Source organism: Callithrix jacchus, chromosome 6 (assembly GCF_049354715.1).
Source record: "Callithrix jacchus isolate 240 chromosome 6, calJac240_pri, whole genome shotgun sequence".
NCBI classification, from domain to species: domain Eukaryota; kingdom Metazoa; phylum Chordata; class Mammalia; order Primates; family Cebidae; genus Callithrix; species Callithrix jacchus.
In genome coordinates this window covers 13540516-13560813 of record NC_133507.1, presented here as the reverse complement: position 1 = coordinate 13560813, position 20298 = coordinate 13540516, and the positions used below count along the sequence as shown (strand labels likewise).

The following is a 20298-nucleotide window of genomic DNA, read 5'->3' as shown; positions in this document are numbered from 1 at the left end:
GACTTAAGGGTGAATTTTCCAATGACATAGTGTATCATCAACCACCCAGCCACACCTTAACTATATAAATATAACAAATAATAACTTACCTTTTTCTTATACAAAAATAAAATTTTATTTACTTTCTTCTTTAAAAAGTAGGTCTGACTCTGCTCCCAATAAAAGATATATACATATGACATTGAATTAAATTTTAAAAATTATAAATAGAATTGAATATTTTGAAAGTGATGCCATTGCAGCTGGCAACTTTAACAGTCTGAGATAAGCCCCTGGATCTCTCCCTATTGGGCATCTGATTTTTGTTACTTCCCTTAGCTCTCTACCTCCTTACTTTCAGTTCCTCATGTTTGGAGTGTGTTGTGTGACCTCAAAAAAATTATGTGATAAGATTATGTCATATAAGTATGTATATGATACTTATATGATAGTAGACATATGTATATTATTGATTTATGTGCATGATTTAATCATATACATATAGGTATGGGGTAGATGCATTAAATACATTGAGGCATTAAAAATCATCTTGTAGAATGCTTTGACATTAGAAAATACAAAATATTGTTTAATGAACAAAGACATTTACAAAACAGCAAACACAGCATATTCTCAACTTTGTAATTTTGCCTAGAATTAGAGTAACTATATTTATAGGCAGAATATATGGCAGTACATACTGTGAGTGGTCAACACAAAATATCTACTCCTCTAGCCTGCCTAAAATTTGTATTTTTCAGATCAATATAGTTTTTCAGAACACATTAGCACTAAAAAGGGTTTTTTTTTTCCATTTCCTACAGCAAACAGAGGTTTTGAAATGAACATGACACATTTTTCAGAAATGGGGAGATGATGAGGACAGATGTTTGCCTAAGTCCTGCCCCTTTGAACATGATCTGCCTCACATTCTGAGTTGCTGTAAGTACAAAGCAGGTACTGAGTAATGAAAACGTGTGTAACAAAAGCAAGGAAGAAGAGGCTAATTCCTAATCTGGGACAGGACAGATCCAGGATGAGACACTGAGGCTAAAATCGACTCATGAAAATTGTGCGTAGGATTGTCTTAAGTCAGAGCCAGCCACCTTGCCTTCATCTATGCACCTCTGTTTCACAGGTAATTCATGTTAAAAGGTATCAGTTCACCCAGGTTCTGGAAAGGACATATCTCCAGCTTGTTTAGGTTTCTGCTAATTCCTCATTGTATTTGTTACCACAACGTCAAAGTACATACCTTATATGAGGAATAACTAAAGGGTTTTCAACTTAGTAGTGCTGAGCAAGAAATAAGAGATTGTTGTAGAGCAAGGTAATGAAAAAGATTGAGCTACAGAAACTTAAAAATAAAGTATAACTAGGTATAAAGATTGTACTGATGTTAGGGGCCATAAATTCTGAGAGATGCACATGATAAGAGATTAAAGGGTTACAAAGCACTTACTTCTATCATAACACATATATTTTAGTCTAATTGCCTATTTATTTATGTGTCTCTTCAGTAGTCTATGAATTTCTCAAATGCAGGGTCTATATCATCTTCATCTGTGTACCCCCGCCCCAGAACACACACACTTAGTAAAGTGTTTGGCATAGAGAAATTTAATAAATGTAAGTTGAGAATGCAATTTTATGAATGAGAGCTAATGAGAGAGAAAGAAATAACAATATGCCGTCCAAAAGAAGTAAAAGCAATCAAGTTATCTTTTATACAAATAATAGAGACTTATAAGTTTCAGGGATAAGGAGTTCAAGCCCATGGGTAGAAATGGTATTCCCACCTCTGGTGAAAAATGAACTTAAAAGCATACTTCATCCATGTTTTAATCAAGGTATTATTGAGATCTATAAGAAGCAGCAATTTTCATCATTGAAAATGAATAAGAAATAAGATATTTCTGCTGCAAGAGCAATTTGGATTAATGTTACTGAGAAATAAAAGAATGAACAATTGTAATAGTCAAATGCTGCCCAGGTTTTAAGAATACCAAAGTAGATTCACATTTTCATGTGCCTGAGGTGATTAGGTGAAATCCTGCATTAATACAGAGAAAAATATATGAGGTAGGCTGTTACATTCATTCAAATTTTAAACCGTGATATCCTATAATTGCAACATAAATTCCTCATTTTAAAGATAGTTGTATAATACATGCTACAAAACAGAAAATTAACAATTGGAAAAAAATGAAGTCCAGAGATTCCATATTAAAATATATGGAGTCATATTTGCTTACCTTATATTGTAAGGACATGGTATTAAAATAGTTCTATTCGCAGGGTGCAGTGGCATGTGCCCATTAGTCCCAGCTACTTGGGAGGCTGAGGTGGGAGGATCACTTGAGCCCAGGAGTTCTGGGCTGTTGTGTGCCATGCCAATCGGGTGTCCAAACTAAGATCAGCATCAATATGGTGACCTCCCGGGAGCGGGGAACTACCAGGTTGCCTAAGGAGGGGTGAATCAGCCCAGGTAGGAAATGGAGCAGGTCAATAGTGGGATTACGCCTGTGAATAGCCACTGCACTCCAGCCTGGGCAATATAGCAAGACCCCGTCTCTTAAAAAGTAAGTAAAATAAAATAAAATAGTTCTATTCATAGTTCTAATAATAGCTCTATTTTGGGTATTTGAAACAATATTTGGGAGGAAAACATTTTTGAAAAGTTAAATACACACACATGAGATCATTAATATCTCTCATAAATCTATTATGTAGAAATACTAAAAATATATTTTATAGAAGTAATTCTTTAGAAGTAATTCAATAGATATTATATTCATCTTCATTTACTCATTAAACACTTTGAATAATATGTCTTTCTCTGTGCCTAACTCTGTCCCATCAGTTTCAGGGTTACACTGATCACAATATCATATCTAAAATGCATAATGCCATTTTCATCTTCCACATATAATTCTCAGATTATTAAGCTCCTTCTCATCAATCCCAGACGTGCCCTCAGCATCCTTCTCATCACAGGACTTTAGGCAGTCACTAGTTACTTTTGGTGAAAAGTAGCATGTAGAATGCATCTAATTTGCCATTTCTCATATGTGACATCAAAGAATTGACAGTCTAGTTGAAGGTAGTACACAGCTCATGAATGTTTGTGTGTTCTGATAAGGCAGGATTTTGATAATTAGTGTGTACTATATGAGTTTCAGTGGAGGAAGAGGTCACTGCAGGCTGGAGCAAGAACAGAGGTGAGTTCAGGTAATTGGTCTGCCATTTGGCAGTGTTGAAATGTGGCTTTGAGTTTAAAGGGGGAAAATGATCAAACAGAACAAAACAGTAGGAACCAAAATGTAGGTAGAGGATGAACGGGCAATATATGCATCATTATGCAAAGTAATATTTCTTTTTTAAAATGTGCACTAATGTAATTACTTAAATCTCCAAGGAAACATCAAATTCTAGCTTACTTTACTGGGTTTGTTGAATAAATATACCGTCTCCTATCCATGTGTTCAATGAATTTTAAACTTCTGACATGTTCCTCTTCAGCTTGTGTCTTTCTAGCTAGAGTTTAATTTTTCCAGTCTATCGCCTCTTATCCCCTTGAGCATTTTATTTGTCATTCTCTGTACAAGTTGCAAGCACAGGGACACTTTCTTGAAAGGAATAAAGGGCTATGGTGACAATAACTTCTCATGTGCAGACTCATGTGAGTTTATAAAGTGGCGGTGCAAACAGTCACTGTCCCAGGAAATCATCTTGCCTGGGTTATTCCTGGAGTTTCTCTTTCCCAAATCATCTATCATTAATCTTCTTTTATTCAAAAGAATTATCAGATACCAACCACTCTCCAAGTTCTGTCTAAAACATTGGAGTTAAAGGATTAATGAGAAACGATCCTTGCCCTCAAAGAGCAAACATCCAATGAATTCAACATATGAATAAAAAGATATTCATTTAAAAAATTGAGCAAAATGCAATGATGCCTATGTTCACCGAGTGTCTGGAAAGCAATAAGAAGTGATCTACACCTTAGCCTGAGGAAGGGATAAATCAAGGAAGAATTCTTGGAGGCCAAAGTGCCCAGTTTGTATCCTGAAGACTAAAGTGATATTGGCCAAAGAGAAAGGCTTCTGGAATACAGGTGTTATCCCATAAGCAAATGACATAAGCCATTTGCTATTATTGTGTTTCTGACCACAATACACAACTAAGTTTGGTTTCTAATCAACAGTCACCTGTGTTACAAAACTGCAATACCATATCCTCAGTTCATAGTTGCATGTTTCTGATTCAGCATAGAGAGTATAACATTGGCCTAGTTTATGATGGCTCACAGGTGATACAGAAGGAACCCACTACACAGTGATGAGAAAATAAACAGATTTCCTCTAGATTAGTCCTAAAAGTGTTGTCCCTAGATGTACAGCATTAGCTTCACCTGAGACCATGTTAGAAATGCACATTCTCAAGCCTCACCTGGAACCTACTGAATCAGAAACTCTGTGGGTATGGTCCAGCAATGTGTGCATTAGCCAGCACTTCAAGTATTTCTGGTATATTAAACATTTGAAAACTTTTCAAACTTCCCTAGATAAGAGCTGAATCACACCATAACAATGAGCATTGGTTTTTCCTAAAGAACGTTTGAATGTTCTTAACAGAAAGGGAGAACAATGAATGATGGCCAGCTGTTCAATGTTATTCATGAATAATATTTGGAAAAATGTATAAGAAGAGAGTAATAGGCCCAAATGTGGTGGCATATGCCTTTAATTCCCATGCTTTGGGAGACCAAAGGCAGAATCACTTGAGACCAGGAGTTTGAGACCAGCCTGGGCAACATATCAAGGGCCTCATTTTAAAAGAGAAATATTTTAAAAGTTGCCAACTATGGTGGCACATGCCTGTAGTCCTAGAAACTTAGGAGACTGAGGTAGGAGGATAGGACAAGCACAAGAATTCAAGGTTACAGTAAGATATAATGGCACCACTACACTCCAGCCTGGGCAACAGAACGAGACCCAATCTGTCTTAAAAAAAAATAGGAAGATAGTAATCATATTTAGAAACTCTATTTCTTTAGTCACTTTTGTTAATGAAAGAGTTAAAGGAATTTAGACCATGTCTTTCAAAAACTACATGGCCCTCCTTTTAAATCAAAGACTTCAGTTCAGGTCTTTCTATTGTACTCCATTTGTACTTCCACATTAGAATTTCTCCATGCCAAAGAATTATGAAAATCTATATTTTGCCATTGTACCACTTTAATATTCATTTTAATGACATAATATAAAAATTCCACTTTACTAAGAACACGCCTAGCATAAATACCCTATAATAGGACATTTTAATTTCAGTAGCAAAGAAACTGTTCTCCTGCTTTGCTCTAACATGATGGATAAAAGCATCCAAAGTCAGTTTTTAGTACAACCTTTGGTCTACATTAGCAAAAATAAATATTAACATAAGAAATATATGATGGAAAATCTTTAGCACTATATGAACAATTAATTCAAAGTGGTGTATTGATCATTAAGCCCCCTAAAATAAAATGTATTAAGCAATTCTAAATGTTTCTCTAGCAAAAGCCTCCAGTGTTTCACACATTTTTAGATAACTTAAGTAGAAAGAACTTACTAAACATTGAAGCAAATCTTTATGGTTTGGATGGGAAATTAGTGGGCCTCACTAGTCAGACAGAATTTCATAGTTAGGAATATATTCTTATAATAGTGTTGAGGTCATCTTCTTTTAATATAGGTAAATATTATGCTTCTTGCATTTTGATTTCCTGCTAAAAAACAGTAAATATACCCTCCCAACTTCATGTTCACTTGAATGGAATAGCTGATTTAGAGGGAACCTAAAACACTGAGAGGAAATTCATCAATTTGGATACAGAACCAGGAAAGGGGGTCCATGCTGTGGAGAGAACATGTGGGAAACAAGCATTCCTTTTCTCTTTCTTTTTATTGCTGCTTCTCTCCATTGGTTAATCAGTGCAAGGGCTAAAATTCTGAGAGAAAAACTGACCTCCTAGCTAGAGACTGAGAAAGGATACTTTTAAAACTCGAGAATGTGCGGGAAATACTGAGAAGGAAAGAGGAAGTACTCTGTGTATATAAGTTGACTGAAATTTCTGCTTTACTTCTCAAAGTGCACAAGCAAGAGCAAATCCAAGAAGCATAGCAAACATTTTGAGAGCTTAAGTAAAATATAACTACCACCCAAGTTCTAGCTGAAATTTTGATTGGTACATTCAGTATAGCAAAGCCTTTGAAAAGTAAACTGATATTGGAACAGCTAGCCAAAGAGGATGAAACAGAATTTGTAGTCAAGGGAGAATGGGTTAATTGACTGGTAAAGAAAAATTTTAAATTATTTAGTAGATCTTAATGGGTTCCAAATTCTCACAACATAATATTAAAAATTGTAAAGATACTGTTAAAGTTCGTCAGTATACAAAAACCAGGAAATCTGAACAATTCACAAAGAAAATATATGACCCAGCTGTTACTATAATCTTACCTTGGGGATATTACAGGTTTAGTTCAGACCAATGAAATAAAATGAGTATCACAATAAAGTGAGGTACATTTTTTTTGGTGTCCTAGTGCATATAAAAGTTGTTTATACTATATTATAGTCTGTTAAGTATGCAATAGAATTATGTCTAAAAAAATGCCTTAACTAAAAATACTTTATTGCTAAAAAATGCTAAGGATAATATGAGCTGTCAGCAAGTTGTAATATTTTTGCTGGAGGAGGTTCTTCCCTTGATGTTGATGACTGCTGACTGATTGAAGCAGTGGCTGCTGAAGTTTGGGGTGACCGTAGGAATTTATTAAAACAACACAATGAAGTTTGCTGCATCGATTTACATTCTTCATTAAAGATTTCCCTGTAGCATGTGATGCTGTCTGATAGCATTTTACTCACAGTAGAACTTCTTTTAAAATTGAAATCAATCCTCTCAAACCCTGTTGCTGCTTGATTAAGTTTATCTTATATTCTAATTATTTTTGTTGTCATGTCAGCTGTGTTCACCACATTTGTACCATTTGTACATTCCATCTCAGAAACCATGTTCTTTGCTTATCCGTAAGAAGCAACTCATCATCTGCTAAAGCTGTATCATGAGATTACAGAAATTTAGTCATACCTTCAGACTCACTTATGTTTGTATATATTTAACCTCATATCATTTCTGGCATTTTTATATGAATCCAAATGTTCATGTAATATCTTATCTATAAATATCCTTCAGCATTTCCTGTAGTGCAGACCTTTGGCAATGAATTTATCCCTTCCTGGTGAAAAAAAGGATTTAACTTGTTTTCATTATGAAAATTATTATTACTATACACAAGGTTCTGATTTTTTCAGTACATAAAAATATGACTCTATTGCTTTCTGGCTTGCATAATTTATAATGAGAAGTCTGCTGTATTGCTTATATATGTGACTATATGTTTTGTTTATTTTATCTCTAGTTGGCTAAGATTTTTACTTCACTTTTGGTATTCATCGCTTTGGCTTAAATGTCCACTTTTTTTCTATTTTATCATCTATATTTATACTTCTTGGGTTTTTCTGGTATTCTTCCATCTGTGATTTAAATTTCTTCATCCATTTGGGAAAATTCTCAATTATCACCTTTTAAAATATTTTCTCTTGCCAGTATCACCCTCATTTTTCTTCAGAAAGACAATTACATGTGTTGGAAATCATTTTATATTTTCCCACAGCTTTTGGATATTTTGTTTGTTTTTTTATTCTGTTTACTTTTTTTAATCCTGTTGAATAATTTCTATTGACCTATCATTAGGTTAACTATTCCTTTCCTCAGACATGTCTAGTAAACTGGTATATTTGTCAGAAAGAATTCTCATTTCTGATATCTATTTTTTCATTTCTAGGATTTTCATTTCATTTTAAATAGTTTTCTATTTCTATGCAAATACTTCCCCCATCATTCACATTGTCAACCATCATGTTAGACCCCTTAACATATAATTTACAATTATTTTAAAGTCTCTGCTATCTCTAAGCTTGTTTCTGTTAATGTTTTAGCTTTTAAAAATTGGTAATTATGTGTTTATTTTTTAATTTGGATGTTTCATAGGCTTTATTGAAGAGCAGACATTCTCTGTAAACAATAACAACAAAAAATAGAGACTGAAGTAAATAATAATTAAGACCATAATTAGGTACATCATTTCTCTGGCTACTACTTTGAGATGTTTAGTAAATCTAGTAAAACATTAAGCTGAATATGACTTTTTGCTATAGTTACTCTCAAGGTGCTACAGATTTAAAGCCCTGAAATTGTGGAATTAGTAGTCTTGATGCACAATTGCCACAGAGGAGTCTCTTTAAACTCTTGACCCTCATCCAGTAGTAGATAGCTGTTGCTCATTACTCCATTTTTGGCTCACTGTAAGGATATGGGGGTGGTTATATATTCTCCGGCTTCAGACTCAGTGTACCTTGAGGGTAAGCCTTTTGGAGCATTTTTGCCACTCTCCCACAGCAACCAAACTCTGTCCTGTATCTGTGGAGGTCTCAAGCCAAAGAATGTCCTGTCCATATTCAGTCTTATTAAAATTCTGATTGTAATTTGTACAGAATCCTGGATTCAAGATGGTTTCCTGCCTTTCCCTCAGGGAAATATGATGTTTATTTCTACTTCTCCACCAGAACCAATAACTTTACCCATGCCCAGGGGCTAGCTAGAAAGTAGGATTCCTGCCCCTCGTTTAGTGACTTAAAAGCTTTTCTTTATATTTGATAATCATTCATGGTCTTGGAAGAGACTCTGTGCCTTCCATCAACATCAGCCAACAACCCCTTATGTACCAATAAGTGGGTTATTTTCAGACTCCCATTCTGCCCCTGGTACTTGTTGTGAGCGCCGAGTACAGGCCGATGAAAAGGAACTTTAAGTGAGTACAGACTCCCCTGTGTCCAGTGCTACTTGTTAATCTAAACTGTAACATTAACCCACATTTAGTCCTTAATAACTTATAAAAAATTTCAACTAATTTATTTTTACATGCTTTTATGGAGGCCACTTCTTTTACTTGTGTTCCCCCAAAGATAAAAAAGACTCTGTCTTTGGAGAGTCTTCCTATTCTTTGGAATTCAATTCATTTGTTGGGCTAATGATCTCAGCTCTTTGATTGGATCGAAGTTGTGATTTTTTAGATTTGTCAGCTATTTTTCATAGTTAAGATGGAAATGACTTTTCCAGAAAAACCTTCCATCTCCAAGTTAGTTTTTAACTGTTTTGCTTCCCTTTCTGGAAACCACACAGAAAATTTAAAAATAAAAATAACAAGTACTAACTACTCAAACTCCATTATTGGGTGTATTTAAGAGTCTACAAATAGAGAAATTCCACACATTACAAAGCATAGGTAGTCCTCAGTCCAAAACCAATTAAATATGCAAAAGTAAAATAATTAGGTCATAAATAGAAATATATATCTGTAAATATATATACATGGGCATTCATAGATTTAAAATATATGAGACACAAAAGCAAAACTCAGTGTCTACATTTTGATTTTTAAAATGCTGTAAAATTTATTTTGGAGATAATTGAATAGAGTCTGTGTTTAAAATAATATTGTTAATACTGTTATCATAGTACTGTTATTACTGCTATACTTCTCCATTATTAGGGTGGTGTAAAAGTAATTGTGGTTACTTCTAGAATACAGCATGGGTTTCCTTTTCAATGTCATGGACAAATCTGCCAAGCTGTCTGAGTTCTTTTCAGCTTTCTGAACTCTGCCCAATCACAACCATCCCTTCCATAAAGCTTTCCATCACTCTGCCCTAACTAACATGACCACTTCACCCTCAGAATACTCCACATATTTATCTCCCCAATTTAGTAACTGCATTAAAATTAGGGACAACCCCTTATTTGTTCCATCTTACTAATATCCAATAGTGAGGTGTTACCTCTGAAGTCAACAAGTGCCTACTTGCTCAAGCATCTTGTGTTTTCCATGTATAATGGTGGATGATAACATGTGAGCTAAGGCAAAGTGAAAAACAAAACTAAAAGAGACTCTTGCCAATAAAGAAAACAATGATCATCCTTCTGACAAATACAGTAGGCTTTCAGTATCCCAAATTGGATTTCCTTCAAAGGGACTCAAAATAGAATGTATTGCCCTCCAAAATATTCTGAACCATCCAAACAGATTGTATCTACATAGTATCTAAAGCTATAATGTGATGTGAAAATGCAATTGTGAACGTTAGTATGTAACTACATAGCCAAACATGCCATTTAATATAAAGCAACAATTTATATTATTTAGCTCCTTATGAATTCTTAGAGTGGTGCTCTAACACCTTACCACTTAAATACTGTCCTCAGAAGTGTGCTCTCAAGATCACCTCAGAACTTGTTAGAAATGCGAATTATTGGACCCCACTCCAGACCTTTGATTCAGAACATCCATTTTAACAAGATCACTAGGTGATCATATAGGTATTAACATTTGAAAAGCACTTGTCTAAAAGATATCTAAAATATCTAGAAGAAAACCTGAGTTTGACTAGACTTCTTTGTGGAAGAAAAACTTTTGTATTTCCTCTGGTGGTGTGAACTCAGCTGTTATGGCCACATTCCTAATACAGGAGATTGCTGATAGCATTTGTATCCGTCTTGTATCCATGTTATCAGGCACACACACTTGTCTGCATCTGCTGTTCACAGATAAAATTAGCATTTTTGAAATGAGTAGGTATATCACCCTATTTATGCTCGAATAATCACCTAGTGTTTATTTTCTTTCTGTGGAGGAATGTTCATGAGTCCACATACTACAGCTTGACTTCAGAATGCATTCATTGTTTTTAAATTCAAAAAGGAGTAATGGAAATGTGCATTGTTGGACTACTTTGAGTCTAGGAAATTAAAAATTAATAGTAAAGAAAAAGCTTAGGTAAAACTGTGTTTTCATGTTAGTTTCTTTTTGTAGCTATGCTTTCTGAAATTTAATTCAGTTTTTTCAGTTAAAATTTGAAATGCAAATAATAAAGTTATTTAAATTTCTAGGGATTATGCTGAGATTTCTTTTTAAAAGAAATAAAGCATCTTTTGCAAAAAAAAAAATGCTTGAAATGTAATGACCTATTTAGAAGAGAATAAGTGTATTGAATGGAGTTATAAAAAAAATACATTTCTGCATTTAAAAAAAACCTATGATTTGACACTTTTTGTTTCTCTTTAAAAATAAATAAGATTTACATTAGCCAAGGAGAATTTTGTTAGCTTGACTGGAGATAAATTCTCCCACAGGTTAGCAGACAAAACCTATAAGAGAGACACATCAATAGGATGCTGTATCTGCCATCTTCATTTACTTAAAGGCTTGAGTTGGTCTAAAATAGGAACCATATGTGTCATTTGCATGCAATGGATTGAAGGCTCTATCACTTCTGTTTGGAAGGAATTTTTCAGGGATGATACCACAATTCATTAACTCATGTTTTCTGAGAGAATCCTACCAAATGACAAAATTACATTTGCAATTCACTTAAATGTAATTAATGACTTAGGGAGATCATTGTTCACATCAATAAAAAGAAAAAATTTAGTATGGGGATGAAAGCACTTTTACATATTTTATTTGGTTAGCATTATAGTAATCACATTTCACACAGTACAGCTTTATAAATAAAATTTAAAATCTTTATTGAACAGGGAATAATATTCTAGGTTTTAGTTTTTGCAGTGACCTAATCCTTAATGTTAGAGGTTAAGTTATGACTCCTAAATGCTTTCATATATAATGCATCTAATCGCTTAAAACAATTTAATGGAATCTAGATGTTACAACCAATTGGTAGGTAGAGTTTAGGGAGATTGGCATTTGTGATTTTGATTTTATAATTTCATATCATAATAAGTTTGAAAATTTGAGACTGGAAAATTTACAAAAGAAAGAGGTTTAATTGGACTTATAGTTCCACATGGCCAGGGAGGCCTCACAATCATGGTGGAAGGGAAGGAAAAGCAAGTCACATCTTATAAGGATGGCAGCAGGCAAAAGAGAGCTTGTGTAGGAAAACTCCCATTTTTAAAACCATCAGATCTCCTGAGACCTATTCATGATCATAAGAACAGCACAGGAAAGACCCACCCCCATAATTTAATCACCTCTTACTAGTTTCTCCCATGACACATGGAAATTATGGAAGTTACAATTAAAGGTGAGATTTGTTGACGACATAGTCATAGCATATCATTCCATCCTTGACCCCTCCCAAATCTCATGTCCTCACATTTCTAAATCAATTTTGCCTTCACAACAGTCCCCCAAAATCTTAACTCATGTTAGCATTTATCTCAGAAGTCTACAGTCCAACATCTTATCTGAGACAAAGCAAGTCCCTTATGCTTATGAGTCTATAAAATCAAAAGCAAATTCCTTACCTCCTAGATACAGATATTGGGTAAATACAGCCATTGAAGATGGTAAAAATTGGCTGGAACAAAGGGGCTACAGGCCCCAGGCAAGTCTGAAATCCAGAGGGGGAGTCAAACCTTAAAGCTCCAAAATGACCTCCTTTGACTCCATGTCTTGCATTTGGGTCATGCTAATGCAAGAGGTAGGTTCCCATGGTTTTGGGCAGCTGCATATCTGTGGCTTTGCTTATAACACAGGGCTATTTTAATCCTGACATTACTAACTATGGACCTGAAATGCATTTGGATCTTGCCAGAAACATCAAAGAAATTCCCATATAATTGATATTGCTGAGTATTTTATTTAGGAAAAGAGATTTCTCTTGAGTTGATGTATTTGGGTACATTCAGATTCTATGTATTAAAAATATAAACAACCAGCTAGTAACAGTGATTGGGAAATAGGAGTAAGCATATTGGAAAAACACATCTCATGTTTCATATTGAGGGAACTTACTGTTAGTTCTAAAGAAGAAACCAAAATATTGAACACACTGATGCTGTTTTGTTTAAGCCCACAAATTAATTTGAAAAAGAAAAAATTTGCTGGACCAATTATTATTAACCAATTCTTTCCAAATCAACTAATTTCTGAATTATTAGCATTGTGTCGTGAGTTTGAGTAAATAAAATTACCCAAGATTTTAGCCCAACGTCAATTTATAAATAAAAACAAATCACCAAAGACAGATCTCCCAGCATGGCCCTGTTCTATTTCTGCAAGTTCCTGCTTTCCAGGCTTATAATCAGTGCTTGGATTCCTTCGAAAGCCATGCTGGGTTTGTGTGTTCAGAGTTCTTACAGCTTTTGGGGAGGTGCAGGTGTTGTCACGTAGAAGATAAACTACTTCCTTTGGAGTGGTACAACACATTTCTGTGTGAACTGATGCAGCCATAAGTCACAGACGCTAAATCCAGGTGCTCTTGAAGAGCAGCTGAAAGTTAAAATCATTCCAGGTGGGATGCAAAGGCATAGAACATCAGCCATTCTCATAGAAGATTATGACTTCTGCAGAATGACAGTCTATATATAAACATTATAGATTTATATTTTAAAGCTGATGGCCTTACTATAAAAATGCATTTACACTTATAATTTATTTTTAAATATTTCTTGAGTTAGTAATGTACCCTGTGCACTCGAGGATCTCAGTGAAGCTGCTGACCAATCAGAACTCACTCACCATAGGACTGGAAAATGAAAGAAAGAAATCTTGTGCCCATCTGGACAACAATAGGAAGTGCTAAAGCTAAGGAACTTTCTTTTAAAGAAGAGCTGGTTCTACATTGCATAAAAATGAAAAGTGAATTTTTCTAACTTATCATGGATAGCTAAACAGATTACAGACTTTTAGATGGTACCTGAATTTTTCAGATTCGTTCTCTGTATTTACAAGATAAACACATTTGTTGTCTGCATCACATTCTGTTATGCTAGCAAGAGTACAAATACCTTTAAAAAGTCAAGAGAAAGCAAGAGAGGGAGTTAGACAGGAGAGGTGTGGCTAATATATTCCTTAAAGTCACAGTAGAAACCTCAGCACAAACACTTTAAAGGAAGCTTGTCCAACCTGCTGCCTCCAAGCAGCATGCTGTCCAGGATGGCTTTGAATGAAACTGAACACAAATTGTAAACTTTCTTAAAACATGAGATTTTCTTTTTTTTTTTTTTTAGCTCATCAGCTACCATTACTCTTAGTATATTTTATGTGTGGCCCAAGACAATTCTTCCAATGTGACCCAGTGAAGCCAAAAGATTGGACATACCTGCTTTAAAGAGTGTAAACAGATTGTGTGTTGCTAAATGTATATTACTTTTAGTTACTTGTATAAATAATACCTAGTATTCTTCTGATAGCTATGAAATTATAAATTTTATTTGAAAGAATTCGAACCCATTTTTGAGTACATTGCAGCTTACTGTATTGAGGACTGGTGAAGTTTCTAAATAAATCATCTAGTTTGTCTACTTTCCCATGAAAAACACTATATATTTTTCTAAATGGGGTCTGAGGCAAACTTTTGCAAGTAGTATCTTTCAGTCTTGAACACGTTTAGAAGGGACTTGCAAGAATGTTAAGTAGAATGGATTGAAAGCAATTGGGAGCAATATGGATCATACATATAAACAGTGTTAATATAGCAAATATTTTTAAGAAGCACACATTTTCATGGTTATAAAATATACATGTTAATTTTAGAAATACAAAGTTAACCTATATTTAGAAATATCTAGGACAAAAATAGAAAGCACAAAATAGAAATCACTTGAAATCTTCCAATCCAATGAACCACTTTCTTTCGTCTTCATTCGCATCCTTCCAATCTGTTTTCCAGCACTCTAAGAAGAACAACAGTGAGCATCAACAGTTTTCCTATTGTCTAAAAACTTCAATTTGCCATGTATATAATGACAATTTTATATTATGATCACACTACAAATTCCAAACAAATACAAAAAGTCCATTCCAAATGTTGGCTGTAAATGTTACATTTTGGCTTTAGTTTTCTGATCAATGTTACCTTGATTTTCTTGACCTAAAATTACTGTCTTCATGGCCAAGTTTCTCTCGTGAAGTTGAAATGTATTTTGCACATAATCTTAAATAAATTCCATTCAATAACACCGGTAAGTAGTTATGATATAGAAAAATACTATTAGAATAAAGAATAGTCAATGATTAGTGCTATAAAGAGGATAAATACTGCTTTTGTATAGTCTAACAGATAGTGCTGGTGCTCACCTGTCTAAACATGCATGGGACATTAGAATATTCTCTGTTTAATGCATGCTAGAGTCATTGTTTAAATAAGTTCTCATTTTTCCATCTTCTACCTCAAAATATATGTCAACCTAATGCAAAAATATTCATTTATGAGTTAACCTACTTTATTTTTATTATTGCAACCTCACTATTCACTCTTTTATCCCACCCCTACCAGACAGCAGCCAAAATGTTTAGATTCTATTTATTTTACACTTCTTCCAAATTGTCACTAGATTTTTGCTTTAAAATTATATTCATAGACAGCTCATGTTGGATGCATAAACATGTTTAATTCATTTGTCATTAGGCCATGTGACACCTTGTTCCTTTAACTTTGCAGCCCTTGCAGCAGGCTAGCAAAAGTCCCTCTTTGCTGTGTGGGTTAGTTAAGATGTATCTGGCTGTTTTGCACTATCTTTAGTATGCAGGGAGCACAGAGATGAAGATAAAAGGCAAAATGTCTATCTTTGAGTCCTCTGCAATACCGAATAAGTTATCAACCCACTAACATGCATGTCTGAATAGACTCCTTTGGCAACAGTGAGATGTTATCTTCCATGGCATGCGAATTCCTCCCTCATGTCAAGCCATGAAAGTACTAAAGAATGAACGCACGAGTAAAATGAACGTGGCAACACCACTGGGACTGTGAGAGCATCATATTTCCACCCCACCCCCAGCTCCTTTAAAAAAAAATGTCTTCAGTTGAATTCTTGATATACATATAAATTAGTTAGTCTGAAGAACTGCTTGAAAACCCATCTCTTTAATCTTGTAGAGTAGGCAGAGGGCGGGATAGACTCTATTTAATGCTCAGGCACCTTGCTTTTCCCCCTCAACCTTGCCATCCTCCTTCACACCAAGTCCACAAAGATGTAATTAAGAAACATGCAGCCTGGATGCTGGTCAGCTGTGCTGGCTAAATAAGCATAAACTTGACTCTGTCTTGACTCAGAGTAGACTAACCCATAACAAATGCAGACAGACTGATTAATTCATAACAATGATCATAAGAAATAAGAGCTAACAATGTGGATATAAAAGCCACCATCTGCTAGATGCTATACAAGCCCATTACATCTCTACATCCTGGGTTGCTTCCAAGAATCCTAAGAGGCTGCATTTATTTCCATTTTACAGGTGAGGAAACTGAGGCATAGAAAGCCTACGTAACAGTAAAGTGGTGGGCTGCTATTCAAACCAAATATTGTGGCTACTCAGTCCATATCTCTAACTCTCTTCTCTGCTGCTTGTTCACAGTCACGTCATCTGTTTTCTGTTGTTGTTTTGTTTTGTTTTTTGAAATGAAGTTTCACTCTTGTTGCCCATGCTGGAGCACAATGATGCAATCTTGGCTCACTCCAACCTCTACCTCCTAGATACAAGTGATTGTCCTGCTTCAGCCTCCCAAGTAGTTGAGATTACAGGCGCCAGCCACCACACCCTGCTAATTTTTGTATATTTAGTAGAGGCAGGGTTTTACCATGTTGACCAGGCTGGTCTTTAACTCCTAACCTCAGTTGATCCACCTGACGGGACCTCCCAAAGTGCTGGGATTACAGGCGTGAGCCACCACAGCCAGCTTCATGTGTTTTTAAAATATACACTCTCCTCTTTCCTCATCATAATCCAGTAAGGTTGCCTTTGTTATACCTGTAGTCTGATGTGTGTACACGACGTACCAGGAATCAAAGAACAAGTGATGCTATATGAATTATCCAATTGCATATTTTAATTAGTAGGGTAGAAATCAAGTCATCCCTAAATCTAGCTAACAACAATATGATTTAAACAATTTTTAATCTGTAAATAATATCAAAACTTTCAAGACTACAAATGAAATGGTGTGTCTTTATTTTATTTCTTAAACCTGGATTGAGGTCTAACTGGACATGATACATGATATGACAAGGTTTACAGCACAAGAATATGAAAATGACAAAAAGTGAAAGTTGAAGTCCTGGTAATAAACTGCTTAAATTATTTTAATTTAATAATATGTTACTTTGGGTCTATATGCCCCAGGATACTTAAACCCAAATTCTAGGAGCAAGGACTACAACAATTAAAAATTAACTTTAATTTCAAGGAGCGTTATAATTATGCAATTAAAAATACAGATAAATGACTAGAAATACTTACATTCAAATAAATCAGCTGATCAATCTATCCAGAGAAGAAAGATAGGAAAAGTAGAACTTATACAAAAAGAATAGCAGTAGCTAATAAAGAGCCTGTAGTGAAACCCTGTCTCTACTAAAAATTACAAAAAATTAGCTGGGCACAGTGGCACGTGCCTTTAATCCCAGCTACTCAGGAGGCTAAGGCAGGAGAATTGCCCGAACCCAGGGGGCAGAGGTTGCGGTGAGCCGAGATCACGCCATTGCACTCCAGCCTCGGTAACAAGAGTGAAACTCTGTCTCCAAAAAAAAAAAAAAAAAAAAAAAAAGAGCCTGTAGTGACATTTAATTAATCATAATTTTATTCAAGAAACAATTATTCAAAACTTTAATCATATATAAGGTACTCTGCTAGGTGACATAATTAGTACAAAATCCAGCTTCAAACATGTTGTCTCTTGAAGAGTTTCCACTCGAGGTATAAAAGAGAGAAAAACTGTAAGAAGTGGTTAGAAGAAAGGAATGCCAAAAACAGGCACTCACCCATTCTGCATAAAAGTGAGAAAGCACAAAATGCTGCCACAATTTAAAGAAGGTGATTTCAGTTTAGGAAGAATTATTGGATGAAGAAAGCTGAACTAAATCTTGAGGAAAAGTATGGGCTGAAGATAGAATGCCAATGCCAGAGAAAGGCCATGAATGAAAGAATGGAACTACAAAGTGATTTGAATGAGCTGGCAATAAAGCAGGGAATGGTGGAATCATCCAATGAAAGTACCAACAAATATAACAACAAATAGGATAATGGGCTCCAGATGATCATGAGGGGGTATAAATGGCAAAGAAGGACGTTTATTGGCATCCAGTGACAGGGAGTCAGTATGGATTCTGGAGTAGCCAATGCCCGTGATATATTGCAAGAAGTTGTTGGAGACATGGAGGAGGTTTTGTAAAGAAATTTTCTTAGGAGAAAAGGAACTGCTATTAAAACTTACAGGGCCAGGACCCCAAGTCTAAGATAGAGTTTCAAGGATTTTTCAGGCCCACCTCATCCTGACTTAACAGAAGTGAGCTAAGCCTGCAAGACTTTCTCCATCCTTTATAAAATGTCAGATGTCTGTGGAGATGGCACTAGAGAAGGAAGAAACTTGGAAAAGAAAGAAACACTGCAATTTATTGCCAGTTTCAGAGTTGGAGTAACTCTACTATGATTTGCTAGATGTGGAAAATAAGGCTTTAAAAAGTTAAAGTGAATCAGGTTATCAAGCTAGAAAATAATGCAGATGACACTCAAATGCAGGTATGTCTCAACCCATTTCTCAGCCTCATACCCTCAAGATGGTTATACTCTACCTGAGAAGACAGAATTTCTAGTTCTCTCTCTTTTTCTTTTCTTTCTAAATATTTGCTTAAAGTGCTTTTCCCTTTAAAAATTATGTGGCAGGGCTCATAAATTGGTAAATGATAAAATGAATTCCCATCCTCCCCATTTCCCCGTGCCCTCTCTCCCTTTCTTTATTTGCCTTGGCATGAGAACTTCTAGTTCCACTAAATGAGTCATTTGGGACAAGAAAATTAATTTATTTGAGCAGATGTATATAAACGTTGCTCAGAATAGAATCACAAAACAGCCCAGTATTTACATAAGGTCCCTATAATTGATGACCTTTTATAGTTTTGTGTGAAGAATCCAAGGAGCTGACTAAGAAGCTACATGGGAAATATCAACATGATTAGAAATACAGGCTCATCTCTTGAATTCCAATTCTGTGGTGCGACATGCGGCGAACCTAGAGGGGAAAAATAGCCACAGAATTTCTCTGCAGAACAATACATTCTTCATCCTAAGTGAGCTGAAATCTAGTGAATGTCTGAGTGTCACAGTTGTGGTATTAGACGTTGTTAATTACATATATTTAATTTCACTTTTTTACTAATAGTAGAAAATATCTAAGTTTTAAACTAAACTGAATTCTTGAGTTTGCCTTCAGTGGCACCATTCTATTTATATTAAAACTTATCATCTCTACTGTGTGACATTTTCAAATTTCTGACTGTACATTTTTTGCACTAAATGAAGAATACTGTTTCAAAAAGCTCACAACTAAGCATAACTCTTATTTTATGGATCAAAGGCTTTCCCTCAAGATTAAGACCTTTCATTTTGCAGGATTGCAGATTCTGTGCTTCTCTCCCAAAATGAGAAAGAAAAGCCATGATTTGGATTTAGAATCCTTCCAGGCAGTGGGTGGAGTTTTCCACGGGAAAAAGAAGCATGCTAGGTAAAAAACACCACAAATTTCTCCAAACACAGATGAGTACCCCCGATTGAATAGCAAAACACTTGAAAAGGCAAATAAAATTACTTGAAAAGGAAGTACTTCGAACAGGAATTAATAATCTGAAACTTGAATGTGCACATCGTTATAAATGGTCCTTTTTTAAAGAATTAAAAGTTGGCTTTGGGAGGCCAAGGTGGGTGGATCATGAGGTCAGGAGTTCGAGACCAGCCTGTCCAACATGGTGAAACCCTGTCTCTACTAAAAATACAAAAATTAGCTGGGCGTGGTGGCCAGCACCTGTAATCCCAGTTACTTGCTAGGCTGAGGCAATAGAATCGCTTTAATCCAGAAGGCGGAAGTTACAGTGAGCCGAGCACCACTGCACTCCAGCTCGGTAACAGAGACTCCATCTCAAAAAAATAAAGTAAAATACACTTAAAAATAAAGAAAAAAGTTAGAGAAAAAGCAAATTCTATGTAGGAACCCCAAACAGATAAATTTCAACAGAAAAAGATGGAAGCTTGGAATGTTTTTATCAGTTCATTCCTGGCAAGAATTTTATGAAAATTCAGAGGAATAAATTCGTTTACTGCCAATAGAGATGTTATCACAGAGCTCTGTGACTAATAATTGTGAACCTGTTTAAAGGTGCACAGCTGAATCCTTGAAAACAACAATGAT

The 20298-nt window shown here is 35.1% G+C and overlaps 1 protein-coding gene across 29 annotated transcripts in view; it reads left to right on the top strand.

Annotated features, from left to right (window-relative positions):
* LOC103793610 (uncharacterized) overlaps positions 1-20298 on the top strand; it is a 592261-nt gene that overhangs the window by 494741 nt on the left and 77222 nt on the right. For 23 of the 29 annotated variants that reach the window (XR_013519259.1, XR_013519258.1, XR_013519256.1 and 20 more), the window contains one exon: positions 804-1117. The exons of 4 other annotated variants lie outside the window; for them this stretch is intronic. The gene's annotated coding sequence lies outside the window, so the exon portion shown is untranslated. The remainder of the gene's footprint in view (positions 1-803; positions 1118-20298) is intronic. 2 more of the 29 variants (XR_013519252.1, XR_013519239.1) reach the window with 1 other exon arrangement.